The following is a 12,533-nucleotide window of genomic DNA, read 5'->3' on the forward strand; positions in this document are numbered from 1 at the left end:
AACCTTCTATTTAACGCTCCTCCACCAATAATTAGGTGTCTGAGCTATGTTGTTAGTTTGCTTTGCATGCTTGCTAGTTGTCAGATTCCCCAGGTCCGCCCATCTGCTTGTCTACCCTGTACCCATCTGCTGGTACCTGTCTGTGCTCTGATATCCATCAGCAGGTCCAGATCGCACTGTTGGGGTAGCTATTTAGAGAGGGCTAAATTAACCCTTCACGGTTGAGCCAGTGATTTCCAAATTAATCCACAGAGTGTTGCTAGCAACTCAAATGACCACACGGAGACGGGAGTCTCTGTACGGGAGGATCGAGACAGATCACTAAGCCCCTTTATTTTAGTCACATCTTTTATAATCTTTTGCTTAATTATGCAAGGTTCTCAACTACCAATAACATCATGGTAATGCTTCACTTTATAAGCCAATAATATTGCAAGAAAACCGGAAACTGCATAAATGTCCCTAGTTACGTGACGTAGAGAATAGAACAATAGCACGTTGTTCAGAGTCTCATATCTTATACCTTGTTCAAGCTGGAACAGTCTAGTTTCATAACAGCTGTGAACTTTCACCTAATTACAAAATTTATCTTAAAACAACAAAATGGCGTTGCAAGTACAAAAATGGAGATCTGGAGAACAAGATGTCCTGTACAACTGAATACCGTACTTCACAATCCCCCTAGATAAATTTTGTTAACACATATGCAGCATCAGAGGTGCTATCCCAAGCTAACAGCTTGAGGGGTACTGGTCTTCACATGACTGATGCCGTGTTACCAGTCATGGCTGTTGCGGCGCACCCGTCCCCCTGTATACTGTAATTTACAAATAACAATTTTTTTAATGACAGTGGTGGAGATCTTTTGAAAGCAGCCATGCGCTTGGCTTCAACATCTTCATCAAGTAGCCTTTTGAGATCGGTGCAGAGAAGAGCAGGGCAATGATGCCTTTGGTATCATCATTAGCTGGCTTAGTGTAGAATTTCCTAATACATACAGAAATACACCAAAGAACAAGTTTTAGTATCACATATACAACAAGGATACAGGCAGCAATATGCAACAAGCTTTGTAAGATCCCAGCTATCCAGCCCCCAATTCCCTTAAACCAATTGGCTGGATTGAGAAAGGAGAAAGTGTCTGACCACCAACTGTCCTTATTACGATCATTGTCTTTATCGTATTAATCTGAGTCTTTGAATATCTTCTAACTTTAACTTCTACCAATAATAATATGGAAAATGCGAAAAACCAAAACATTATGCCCCCTTTATTTGCTATTGGCGTGTTGGGTGATGAGGAGGACTTGATAGGGACCATCAACGAGGGTTCTAGTCCGTGCTTCCTGACATGCCTCTTCACAACTACCAAATCACCAGGCTTCAGGTTATGACAGGTGTCGGTTTCTGCTGAATCTGGAAGAGAAAAAGAAACTAGAGCATGGGTGTTAGCAAGATTTTTACTAAGCTGAATAACACATTGAACAGCACGGTCAGTTTCTTCTGTTAACTGCTGAGGCTGGAAATTTGCAACAGGGGGCCTAGCACCAAACAATATCTTATATGGGGACAAGTCATATTTTGCAATAGGGGTAGTATGGAGGTGGTATAGTACAATGGGTAGGAGCTCTGGCCATGGAGCTGTAGTCTCCTGCATCATTTTGGTCAATTGTCCCCTCAGTGTGCCGTTCAGCCTCTCAACTTCACCACTGGATTGTGGATGGTATGGAGTATGGAGGGCTACAGTGGATCCAAGCATTGTCAGAACTTCTTAGTACACATGAGAAAAAAAGGCCGGACCTTGATCACTTTCAACAACTTCTGGAACCCCATATCTGCATATAACCAGTTTCTTCGCTGTGGTCTTTGCAGTCATGTTGGTAACAGGGAATGCTTCCGGCCAACCGGAGACCCGGGGCCCAGTAGAATTTTTGCACCAGTGCGAGGGCCTGATTCTTTCCTCGATGTGTAGGTCCCTGTGCCCATATGGCAATAGCAAGGTACATCCGCTTAGGAAGACACACAAGTCGGTCATTTTTCCAGAGACCATTATCCATTTGTGTCCCATCAGTCTTCCATTGCTTCACCTCTTCCTTTGGAGACATTCTCTGCATCGTCATTAAGCGGTCTCGCGGGGTCCGACAGAAAACCTCAGTCTGTTGTAGATCATCAGGTTCTTGTAGGGTCATTGCTTCTTGTAACTGTTTACGTTGAGAGTGTGTGGTCACCATAGTTGGTATAGTTGGTTCAACGGGTAAGAGAGTGGCGGCTTTTGCTTGCATATCCGCAAATGCGTTGCCAACAGTCTGTGGACTGGTCCTAGGACCGTGCGCCTTAACTTCGATAATGGCCACCTGAATAGGTAATTTGATCGAGTCCATGAGGGTTTTAACAGCGTCACCATTTTTCACTGGGGTTCCGGCAGTAGTAATAAACCCTTGATTGGCCCATAGAGCCCCAAAATCGTGAGCAATACCAAATACATACCGTGAGTCTGTGTATATATTAGCTCGCCTGTTCTTGGCCAAAGTACATGCAGTAGACAGAGCCTGGAGTTCTGCTTCTTGTGCTGACTGTGAGGGCGGGAGCGAAGCTGCGTGCACTACAGTGTCCTCTGTGGTAACAGCATATCCGTGTGAATCTACCAAACTCGTCAGCATATCTTGAACCATCCGTGTATAACACCAGATCAGGATTTGGGAGTGGATTCTCACTGACATTTGATGGAGTAGCTGTTTCTTCTATCAGAAGTTGGGAACAATCATATTGGAGGTAATCCTCATCACTGCCATCTTTCCTTATAGTTCATTATACGTCTTTCAAGGCATTGTAAAGGGGTTGTATTATGCGGGATGCATATGGTATCCACTGACAAAAATAAGTGCATAGTCCAAGAAAATGCTGGAGTTCAGTTTCATCTTTTGGGAAAGGAAGGGAGCTGACAGCTATTTTTCTTTCTTCTGCGAGGTGTCTGACACCCTGAAGGAGACAGTGACCCAAGAATATCACTTGACCAAGGCAGAACTGAAGTCTCGAGGCTGAAACCCGACAGTTCAGTGCTGCCAGATACTTAAGGAGGCCAACAATGGCAACAATGGCAATAGACACTCGCTCATTTTTTTTTTTTTTTTGCAAGCTGGTTGGGACTGTTTTGTGCCCCTTGTGGCATAACTGTGGGAAAGGCATGCATAATACAGATTTCCTCACTGACTTCATCTACATAGGGATTATATAACATAAGAACCATCTGACCATCTTGGAATTGTATTCTTGAGCATAACTGTGATAATAAATCTGCTCCTAGTAAATTTACTGGACATGTGGGAGAGATTACGAACTGAATAGCAACCTCGGGGAAGGGTTTTATGGGGTTTATTAAAGTATATTAATTGGGTCTGCCATCTACCCCGATTAAAACAGCAGCCTGTATGATATCTCTCTGAAAGTGTTCGAGCCGGGCACTGCACCAGAATTATCAGGGAGGGGCTGAGTAGCCAGGTTCCCAGTAGCTGAAGTCTGAGGGGGGCGAGAGTTTGCTGTGTGGGCTGAAGGGCACACTGATACTGATAAGGGACTGTGTACTCGCAGCTGCGCTGGGCACAATGGTGGGGGCTGGAGCAGCTACTGGCTGCTAGCTTGCTTTTTTTTTTTCCTTGCTGAACAGAGCGGGTTAAATTCTTCTGAAAACTTTTTTTTGTTTAGCGGGGACTGAGGCTGGCAGCGGTGGCTGATAATAGATACCGTGAGCGTTTAACAAAGAAAAGGTGGGGGCTGCGACTCTCGGTCTCCTTGTACAATTGTCATCTAGTAGGGAGACCTCTTCTTTCAAATCATCACTTTTAACTATTCGTCTGCCTAACACATTAGTATCAATCTTAGTTCCTTCTTAATCAATCACTTTCTCACACCACAGTCACTTTCTTGAACCACAAAACATCCCGTCCTTGCCATAATAATAGACAATTTTTCCTTCTTCAACATAGCAGTAACAGAAACAATCAGAATTCACTTTCTTTGCTCTTCCTAACACCTCGTCACACAATTCATGTGCCAAGCCACAAAATTCTTCTTTTCCTTCCACGGATTCTCTCATTTAGAGCTAAATATCCTTACTTCAGTTATGCACAATACTGGAGCAGCCGTCTCAGTTTGTTCCACCGGGTCAATCCCCTCTGGGAAGCCCAAAATTTGCGGTACTCAGTGAAAGGAGGAGGGCGTCTCAGACTATCCCTCCGGACACCTCTGGTTATATATATATATATATATATATCTATATATATACCTGAGTTACGTATCCTACCCATCTTCGATCACATGACCACGCCTGATTACTAACAATGATCAGGAATTCAGGATATTTTGACTATAAAGAGAGTCACAATCACTGGTCAATCCGGGGTGTCCGTCCCTTATGAGGTACGGTTCGAGCACTGGGCCCCCAATGGGACTGCACCTCTATATGATTCCACTCATGAATCACCCCACCACGGGGACAAACCTCAGATCCTCTTTGCAGCAACAAGCACAGGAAAACAACACCAACGGTCAGTCTGAACAGTATAACTGCCAACTTACTGTGGTTGTCGTGGGGGATTATCAGTCCCAATTTTCCAGCACCTGTGTCCGGTCCAAGGGTCCTTTCTCTTGTTGTCCTCCGGGGGCAGAGGCGTCCCTGTTCGGGGGCCCCGTTGGGCGCCAAGCTGTTGAGGTAGCTATTTAGGGAGGGCTAAATTAACCCTTCACGGTTGAGCCAGTGATTTCCAAATTAATCCACAGAGTGTTGCTAGCAACTCAAATGACCACACGGAGACGGGGGTCTCTGTATGGGAGGATCGAGACAGATCACTAAGCCCCTTTATTTTAGTCACATCTTTTATAATCTTTTGCTTAATTATGCAAGGTTCTCAACTACCAATAACATCATGGTAATGCTTCACTTTATAAGCCAATAATATTGCAAGAATATTGCAATAATATTGCAAGAAAACTGGAAACTACATAAATGTCCCTAGTTACGTGACGTAGAGAATAGAACAATAGCACATTGTTCAGAGTCTCATATCTTATACCTTGTTCAAGCTGGAACAGTCTAGTTTCATAACAGCTGCGAACTTTCACCTAATTACAAAATTTATCTTAAAACAACAAAATGGCGTCGCAAGCACAAAAATGGAGGTCTGGAGAACAAGATGTCCTGTACAACTTAATACTGTAGTGTTAAGGGGAGAATATATGGCATATGAATATATACAAGAATCAAAACTGTACCACTATTTAGACGCTTTGCTGAGTATTGGGATCATGTTGCTTTAAGATACTTCTGATTTTCTGAGAATTGTTTCTGTATTGTATAACCCAACTAGGCTTCATGCAATACTGGGTGGACTAGGGTGGATCGGGCTAGAAGACGATAATTATGTACATAATGATTATGTAGCGATATGGGAACATATGAGATCATATGAGATCAATACTAATTTGCTATTTGGGGTAAGCAGTAATTTGGAAATGCTCCCATGATGTAACACAATGAGATAGCGCAATTTCTGTTATAAAAACTGTACACCTTGGATTAAAGATAGAGGAGAATCATTTTGACATGATACATTCTGTCTTGTGTGTTCTCTTCTCCGTGCACGTAAAACCTCTGCCAGAGATCCAATTCGGCCACAGACAATTAAGATGGCGACACACACATTCTGTGTGCAATATCAGTTGGCGCTCAACCAGTGGGGCTCAGGGCGATACCAGATGATCACAGCCGCAACAAAATCTCCAACTGGACGGACGTCTTTCCAGCAGGACGAGGCTGCAGCTCGAGACCTGGTGAGAAAATATATCATCTTACCTACCCTTCTGTATTCATGTCCGGCTGAGAGGAGATAGTTGGCTGTCTTCTCTGAACCCTTAAACTGACCACGTTTGAAAGTCCTGAGCCTACGAACCAGGTCAGATATATAATTCCTTAATTGTCTGTGTGTATTGTCTGGTCTAACCAATTCGGAGGGTGTGTCTAGAATCTGTCTAGTATCTGTTAAAAACTATTTCATACTGCACTAGGGCTACTAGAAACATACAGAGCAAGGGGGGTGTTCACACTGGGTTATCACCCTGGTTCCGACCTTAGACGGTCGAAGAAGTTATAGGTATATATATATACACATATAGGTGCTCACGTCCGGCCATACGCCCACGGTATAAACTGGGCCCGGTGACGTGAATGACACGGCATATACATATTTTTAAGGAAAGAGGTGATTACTATTTTTCCCCCCTCTGCTGAAGTATCAACCACCTATCTAGAGGTGATTACCACTATTTTCTACACCTAAAGTGATAAAAAAAAAGCCCAGCCCTAGTTGCCTTGGAAACAAAAGAAACAGTAAAAGGGATAAGGAATACATTAATTATTTTATTGCTATTCATAATAGTTTTTATGTTTTGTAGAATTGATGCATTGTTGAGACACGCCTGTCCGCAGCTCTCATATTGAATATACGGCCATACTGGTTAGACTGCTACGTCAGCTGCATTTCCTGAATTCAAAGTGTTTAACAATCACGCTAAATTATTTGTATTCAGTCCGGAGGCTATAAAATTATATTTTATAGAGTGTAATAAGTTGTTTTATAGTACCTACACATATACGATAACCCTTCAAGCACATCTATAACTACGGCAACCTAAAAGTTTATGAGATTTTTGCTAAAATACAGTGGTTATTAAGTTATAAACATGGGTCATAGTGAGTCTAAGACTAATTATTTTTCTGCTCAAGAGGTAGTGGCACAAAGAGAAGGCAAACAGTATGTTAAAAATGCGAAGCTCCTCCTGAAGCTTACAGGGTCTACAACCCGGGGGGGAGACTTGATGAGACAGAGTGGAAAAACACTTTAATTACCAAGAAAGGATTGTTACGTGACAAAAATGTAGTGAGGGATGCAGAAGCATGGTATCGTACCGCCAGAGAAATTAAGAGACAAATGTGGGTTGAAGAATGTGATTCTGCCACTGGTGAATATATGTATAAGCCACCTCTTGATAAAATGACTCCGGCTTTGGCAGCTGCACCGCATAAACCACCTCCGTATTCACCAGAGGGGTGGACATGTGCAGTCTGCCAAAATCAGAACCCAGATTGGAGGGACACATGTGCCATTTGTGGGGCACACGCCCACGCAAATCTACCTCCTCCTCTGTGCTAACACTCTGACAGAAGCTCAGACAGAGTCCATCTCCTTACTACAAGTCCTAGCACCAAAAACCCACCCTGGTCACGATTTCCTTAATTGTCTGCCTTATCTGCTTTGCCTCTCTGCTTTGCTGCTTTGGTTGTTTGCATACGTGATTGTTACCTCAGCCAGCCTGAAAAGAAAAATATAGATAGGGAGACGTACTGAGCAAATTCACTGTCACTCTGGTTCCGGTCCTGCTCTCGGCTTGACCGATCGCAGAAGTCTGAACTGTGTCTCTCCCAGTGGGCAAGTGGGAGTAGGGGCTTGATTACTCTGAGTGATTTTCCAACCTCTAAGTGGTTGGTGACTTCTTGCGGGGTTCCCACCGGACATCACCTGGCTAAGGTGATGGTGTTTTATCTGCAGCATAGGTTCATAAGTTATACGGGTGAAAGGGTAATTATACTAATTACAATTACAGTGTTGATGTGACAGTGATTGCTCTCTCCCTGAAAAGTATGGTTTGCCCAGGTGTAGATTTTTCACCTCTACAAATCAGGCTGGCATATGGATAGGTAAATTGTGAATTGTTTTGGTGTCAAGGATTCGCAGCATTTGATGTCAGTACCAGTTTTATATTTATTGTCTTTTGTCTTTTGTAGTGTGTATGATTTGCCGGCAGGAGGCGTACTAGCATGTGGTTAAAATTTTTAAATGCATTCTATGTGTGTATACATATATATGTTGTGAAATTAGAGAACTGGATAAACTGATTTTGTTCTGCATACTATAATTATAAGGTTAGTTGTTAAAATTTGTTCAGGTAGAAAGAGAATTACTTGAATGGTAATTGCTTGATTTGTACAGATATCTCTGTGAGATTCGAAATCCATTGTTACTTTTTAGTTATTGTTTTACTAAGGTCACTACATTTCTCTGTGAGATGCTTTCTTTGATATGTTTTAAAGCAAAAGTTTTGAGGAAACAGAAATTTTAACAATTTATTAGGTATTTTTAGACTATGCAGTTTCTGGATACACAAAATTTGTGAAATACTCTGGTGTTAGTTGTTGGTTAATTCCCTATATTACTGTGTTCAAGATAGCTAGACATCACTATGTTGATTGAAGACCCCTTTACTTGGACATAAGGAGTACATACAGCTTTTACAGTCACATATCCAACTGTTCATAACCTCGTGAGAATTTGTCTGAAGACGCACACATACATATGTTTTTCAGATATACTCAGAATTCAGATGATAGAATGGGTGGGAGCAGTCAGTCAATATCAATAAGACAAATATGACCCATAGTGGAGTGAGGAAGAAAATGTACGTTAAGAAACCCTCCGATCACGAGGGGAGGAGCATTAGATAAGAAGGGATGGAAGAATGTGTTAATGAGTAGAGAGTAGAGTCCCAGCCTCAGGTATTATGAGGTGTTACAGGACCCTGAAGCATTTTATAAGATGGCAGAGGAAGTTAGGAAAAAAAAAGGCATGAGGAGAGGAATATAACAAGATTGCTGAATTTTATGCAAAACAAATATTTACACAGGAAGATGTGTCAGTTGCAATATCTTCATTACATTCATTTATACTTCTATATACATTCCCGATGACTGGACGTGTGCCAGCTGTCAAACGCAGAATGCAGAATATCGTGAGACTTGTTCTGACTGTCAGATGACCTACCCAAAGAGCTGTACCTTCTTTCCAACTATTTATATAGAGTCACGGCACGTCTTATGCTACATCCTGTCCAGCATCCATTATAGTTTTATTAATTAATGTAGTTTATGAAAAGAATAATGAAGAAAAAGATGAATATGACATGGAGGTATATAATTAAACAGAACAGGAGAAGACAGGAAATAAAGAGCTCAGACTGATAATCTACAGTATTTATCGTTATATGGTGGGGGGGACATAATTATCATCATCATCTTTTAAGCCTTAAAGCTCATTCTTTGTACACAATCTACTCCACGCAAGGACTCCTGGAAATACCAGGAGACAGATACCCTAGTAAGCAGTTTGCCAGACCACCATTCTCCAGGATGTCATGCAGGGAAAAGGAGAACCTGTGGATAATTTCTTCCACCAATGTAACAAAAAGTTTCTGGATCTCAGATTTGAAATGCAAATTAGTTCCCAGTTGGAAGAAGCTTGACACCCACCAACATCGAGCTCCAGATTATAATAAGGTATTGGCATACTGAGTCCACAACCCATGAAAGTATGTATACTCTTACAGCCCCCCCCCCACACAAAAATACAATGGAGAAACAACATCTCTCACCCAGACAGAGGTTGAGGATACTCCGCTCAAATTCCTGGTGGGTCCCGATGCAATCAGAAGAGTAATCAGGGATATTGATCTACTTGCTGAAGAAGTATGTAGTCTTTTCTTTTTTACAGGACACATCTGTAGATCATGTGGGCATTGAACTAATGGCACTGATCCCAGACTCAATATTGGCAGGCTGAAAATCCAGTTTGTAAAGGTGTGGCCGAAGCCAGTAGCCCTGCTACCAAGGAAATTGCAATATTCACCCTCCATTTCACAATCTGCAATTATTTTGATCTAGTAATGGATGATACATGATTTGTGTGCTGTCAGTGAAGTTATAGTACTGAACACACCTATGGTGCCAAACCCACACACTATGTTTTATTTTATCAATTCTATTTATTGTTCTATGGTTCACGGTGATTGACCTGGCCAATGCTTTCTTCAGTTTATTTCTACATGCTGCAAGCCAGTACCTGTTTGTTTTTACATATGGTGCCAGCAATATATTTGGATTATGATGTCTCAAGGGGCACAGTATAGCTTCTCTATGTTCACCCGAGCCATGACCATGGTCCTGGAGCCCTGGAAGAGGATACATCCCACAGTCACTTTTTTTACAATACATATGGATGACCTCTGACCCTGATTGAAGATAGCCAAGACAATACTGCTCTTCTACACATGCAACCTTTTTATAACTATTTTAAGGTTAACCAAAGAAGACATCAATGCGTTTTATATGCTAAATTGCAATCACATTTTCACAGCACTAGGACTGCCAGGCTATACTGAACTGTTTTGTCTGTTTGTCATGATGAAGCCTGACCATGTAAATGGAGTCCTAACACAGCTTCACGGAGGAAGACAATGCCCTCCTTGCTTCTACTCTCCAAGACTTGACCAAGCGGCTCGTGAAGTCCAAACCTGCATGAGAACCGTGTTTGCAACCCACCTGTGCTGGACAAAGCTTCTGATATTTTTATGGGTCACCAGTTGAAGATCCTGGCTCAAAGCACCAGGTCTGCAATGCCCTACTCTGCTCCCGGACAACGTCACCATCTCCAGATGTGCTGTCCATAATCCAGCTACTCTTCTACCTCTGCCAAAGGGGGGAGGAAGATGGAGGATGAAAACCACATCTCTGACACATTAGTGGAAGAGGTAGTCGACTCTGAAATGGCTGAACGCGATTGTCTTGCTGTCATGAGGCAAGAGAACACCTGGAAGATCCTGACCTGACGCTCTTTCTGGATAGACCAAGGTATGCAGACCAAGAAGGCCATTTGCACACTGGTATAGCAGTAGCCACAGAAGATACATGCTGCCAGCAAAACCACTGCCTACACCCAAAGGCAGGACCGCAGGCCTTGACAGAAGCATACGAGAGGTCCACTCAACATGAAGCTATCAAGATCAATCTGGAGGGCAAGAGACTTCATCACATCCAATGGAACGCCTGTCAGACACCACAAAGCCAAACAAGAATTAATGGAGTCCTTGTTGATGCCAGGAAGAGTTGCGGTGGTAAAAGTAAAAGCACACACCCTGGAGACACTTCAAGGGAAGCAGTGGGCAACAGACTAGCTGAAGTAACAGCAAAAGAAGCAGCAGTAATACCGGTTGATACGGAAACAGAGGAAAAAGGATAACCCTGGAAAAAGATGTTCTGACACTCCAGAAACAAGTATCCAAGGAAGAAAAGAAATGGACCTAAGATGAAGTTATACAGGATGAAATACGCCTAAGGATGAACAAGGAAAATTTAAGGCCTCGAACAAAACTCTACATACTTGATGCTATACAGGAAACAGGGGAGTCATAGCATAAGAGTTTAGTCTTTCCCTTGGGTCACACACACGCTCAAATACACACACATAATAGCAGGTCCAACAAAACTCAGCCCTATAAGATCTTACTTTTAAATATTCACAGTTTAGGATTATATTTTGTTCTTTATAATTGCCTATATGTAGACTAAGTTTAAAAACATGTGACTAAAATGCATTTTCGAGTCTTTTCATCCATCCCAGATCCTGAGGACCTAGGAGCCCACCAGATCCTGCCCGGTGACTGAGTCCTCATCGCCAACAGGGCCAACAGACGTACCCTTGAACCTAGAGATGACAGCCTGTTCCAAGTCCTGCTGACTACTACCACAGCTGTCAAGCTCGAGGGCAAGCCCACATGGATCCACGCTTCACACTGCAAGAAGGTCCCAGATCCAGAGGCCAGTGGCGACCGCCACTCTTCATCCGCCTGATACTTATCCTTTACTTAATTCACCCTGTAGTCAGTCACCAAGGGGTAGTCACTCATGAGAAGGGCATACTGACTTTCTGGTATAATGTCTCCACCCCAATAGTAACATATCAATTTGACTACTGTCTCACAATAAGAATGTCCAGGCCCTGCAGCGAAGGGACAAATGGGTAATAAGCCTATTAAGCCACATGACCCTGTCCAAAGCCCATTTTAAGGGTCAGAGTGGCCTTCCAGATTCAATACTCCCCGTCACTGCCGCTCACTGCCCCAAGGAGGGATGCATAGTTCTGTACCTTACTATTGACAACTCTTCAGAGAATGAGCAAGGGTTATATGTACTAGGCTCAAGTACTAAACTTGGGAGGGAAAATGGTGACACAAAAGGTAAATTTTGGCTAAGAAGCATAGATACCAGTGGGGGCACACAGGGAGCACTTGACAAATTCAAAGTCAAGAACGAGACAATAGTTGTGTTTAAACCACCATCCCCGTAAATAAGAATGCAAAGCGGATAAACTATTTATACAATAATCAACAACGGCCTATAAAATACACTGGGGATGCCATAAAGGCAATTATTGACCCATTAAGTTTGCAATAGTTATTTTATGTCCTTTGATCATATTTTCCTTAATTCTATGCTGCATAGCTCCATGCCTTAAGAAAATGATGATGATGACCATGGAAACCACAGTAATGACTATGCATGCCGACTTTGAAGATCCCCTATATGAAAGATACTCCTATGAACCCATGAGAAGAATGACATATCCACCTCCGGAATATGCCTGCCTGAAGCA

The 12,533-nt window shown here is 42.6% G+C and overlaps 1 long non-coding RNA gene across 1 annotated transcript; it reads right to left on the reverse strand.

Moving 5' to 3' along the window:
- Positions 1-292: 292 nt before the first annotated feature.
- LOC141092633 (uncharacterized) lies at positions 293-9,710 on the reverse strand. Its single transcript, XR_012232860.1, has 2 exons — positions 9,478-9,710; positions 293-987 (listed from the first exon to the last, which is right to left on the reverse strand). It is a non-coding gene; the product is annotated as an uncharacterized lncRNA (long non-coding RNA).
- Positions 9,711-12,533: the final 2,823 nt, after the last annotated feature.

Source organism: Dendrobates tinctorius, unplaced genomic scaffold (assembly GCF_039654945.1).
Source record: "Dendrobates tinctorius isolate UK_male_01 unplaced genomic scaffold, ASM3965494v1 ptg000060l, whole genome shotgun sequence".
NCBI classification, from domain to species: Eukaryota; Metazoa; Chordata; class Amphibia; order Anura; family Dendrobatidae; genus Dendrobates; species Dendrobates tinctorius.